Source organism: Halyomorpha halys, unplaced genomic scaffold, assembly GCF_000696795.3.
Source record: "Halyomorpha halys isolate HHAL.00 unplaced genomic scaffold, Hhal_1.1 Scaffold1.1, whole genome shotgun sequence".
Classification (NCBI taxonomy): domain Eukaryota; kingdom Metazoa; phylum Arthropoda; class Insecta; order Hemiptera; family Pentatomidae; genus Halyomorpha; species Halyomorpha halys.
This window is the reverse complement of record NW_027115366.1, coordinates 2,318,939-2,321,835: the sequence shown is the minus strand read 5'-3', so window position 1 is coordinate 2,321,835 and position 2,897 is coordinate 2,318,939. Positions and strand designations below refer to the sequence as shown.

At 28.7% G+C, this 2,897-nt stretch overlaps 1 protein-coding gene across 1 annotated transcript in view; it reads right to left on the bottom strand.

Annotated features, from left to right (window-relative positions):
• LOC106677299 (synaptotagmin-12) overlaps nucleotides 1-2,670 on the bottom strand; it is a gene marked incomplete in the record, with an annotated part of 90,777 nt that extends 88,107 nt beyond the window's left edge. Inside the window, 1 exon segment of the mRNA XM_067052432.1 lies at nucleotides 2,631-2,670.
• Nucleotides 2,671-2,897: the final 227 nt, after the last annotated feature.

Genomic DNA, 2,897 nt, shown 5'->3' with positions numbered 1-2,897 from the left:
ACCCTGACCATCTTCCTATATATCAATTTTTACGGTCAACTATATATACATATATTTAAAAAAAATAATTTTTCATCCGTAGCTCTATATCTTTTAAAATACCTATAACATTCGAAAATCTAATACAACATTTATAGTAGAGTAAATTTTCTAAAATATCCTAAAAGAGCTGTTTACTTTCAATAGTTCCCGAGATATAGCTTTTTAAAAAGCAACATTTCATAAAAAATGCTCTGGAAAATGAGTAGTTGATGAATTTATTGTAGGAAATATTTATTTCAGAAATCATGAGAAATACATATGGCTATTAGTACTCATACTAAAGCTAGATAGCAGCTAGAAGCTAGAAATAGCTTATTGTGCTTTTTATCTTCGTAGTGGGTTTCATGATATTCGCCAAAATAAATTTTTAAAAAATGTTAATTTTTTAATTAATGATCTTCTACTGGAAGAGTGCCTAGAAACTAATATGAAATTGGTGAATGAACACAATCTTCCTTATTTAAATATAATAGTTTATTTCACAGGCAACCACGTTTCGGAGTTATCTCCCATCTTCAGGTTGCTATAAAACAAATTCAACAAAATTTAACATGTGCTTACAACATTACCGCTATATCTAAACTATTCATAAAATATTTACCTGATTAACTTTTTTATATATAATTAACTCCTTATTTGTCATTTCATGTTAATATTAAACATATTATTGTCAATCATTAAAAACTTTTTATAATATCAACTATTATATATTTTTAAATCAATGAGAATAATTACAATCCCTGAAGGTTACCTATCATTATGATAACAATCAAATAGACTATAACAATCTCCTACCTCTATTACCACAAAGATGAAATAATCTAACTAAATTTAACAATTTATTAAAAAAAAAATTATATAATAACAAACAACAAAGATTAAATAAATCTAAATTCTATAACTAATATACAAAATTAAAATGTAAATTTATTTATAATGTGTGCATAAAGTCTTAGTGTCTTAGTTTTAAAATTAATTGCTTTGTCTATGTTTTAGTAATGTGTACAGCTATTATTATTTTTCTATTCTTACTATGCTTAACTATATCTAATATTTCTGGGGGATAATACCGAAACGTCGCTCTCTGTGAAATAAACTAATATATTTAAATAAGAAAGATTGTGTGCATTCACCAATTTCATATTTGTTAATTTTGAGTTTTCAGACAAACTGATTATACTTTTCAATTAATTAAGTAATCAAAAATTGGAGAGAAATAAGTGACTTTTTTTTTTTCTCTTGGGCTCTTGTACTAGGAGCAATTTAGATACGTAAATATTTCGTCAAGTTTACAGGATTATTCTTGAAGTATGTAACTTCCATTGGGTAAAGGAGAAACAGTTCTGTATCTTTGATGTATAATATCAAATTTCCTTAATTTTTCATGAAAACTAAAAAGATTGAGTGTACTTCTTGTTTTTTTAAATTTATAGCAAATAGCCATATTTATCTATAACTTTGTTTAAAGTCAAAACACTTAAATAACAATATACAAAAATGCATAATCGGAAAAAAGGGATATTGCGTTCTGTATGAACGATATCTAGATGTCATGAATGAATATTTAATAGTTTGGAGAAAAAACAATTTAAAATTTTAATGAATCATGTGAGTTTCACATTAGTTGTACATCACTTACTGATAATACTTAAAATACAGGTGAAAACCTACATTTGACATTTTACTATTTTTAAAAGTAAAAAAAAATACCTTGTGAATTGTGATGTCAACGAGATATAAAATTTTATAACTTCACTGGATAAAGAAATCAGAATTAACAAACCAACTATAAGACTCACTGACAGCCTGAGTATTTATAGATGACGATAGAGTCATATATAATTTATAAAATCCTTTCGATATTTAACATAAAAATCGATATTATCGACATGATAAACTATGTAATGGTCACTCAGTGGTCACCTGTATTCTTGACACCTGTCCTGTACTCAGGCAGGTACAGTGGGATATATTTCAAACTAAATGCATCGATATATCTCATTATCGATTAATTTATTATTTATTGATATATTTAGAGCAGGTGTTAGAGTAAATATAAGAAGGTAGATGTACGAGCTTTGACGTGGACTTGGTCGGTAGCTTGCTATTGATTTTTCACAACCTGTTGCTCCGTGGGGGAGTGGCAAGTGACATGGTGCCAATTAACGAAGTCTTGAGGCTGTTTACCGAATGCAGTGAGGAGAGTTTGTCATGCCACAAAAGAGGCACGGCTCCACGAACGCCAAGTGCTCTTCCAACACGGCTCCAATCTCGAACCATTTTGTTTATACACAAAGCCTCCACTGACATTTACGAGTGACATTTAAATGGCATGTTGGCTAAAGCGTGATATATTCAACGGGAATCAGATGATTACGAAAATTATTAAGACAACTGTTGAATTAAATAATAAAATGTTCCAACTGGAGTCAATCATTCGCAAATCGAAATACACAACTTCATATACACTAATTATGTAATATTTTATAATAATGATATATTTCAACTTTTATATAATTATATAAAATAAATATTATGCTATAAATGCTATTATATTTATATAATAAGATAAGAAGAAAGTGACTTACTTTTGCTCGAGAACATCTCCCCAACCTCACTCCCAGTCACGGGTTGACCAGGAGTGGGGGTTGGTCGATTTCTCGGTGGTGGGGGAACTTCCCCACCAACCCCTCCGGCGGGTGCATGGACTGTAGTTTTCAATACATTGCCAATAATTCGAAATACTTCAATATGGAGTTCATTAATACCTACATATATTTAAATATGCTAAATAAATTTCTTTAAAATTAAAGTTCTTTATTTTAAAAATTATTTAAGGGTCTTTTCAATATAAG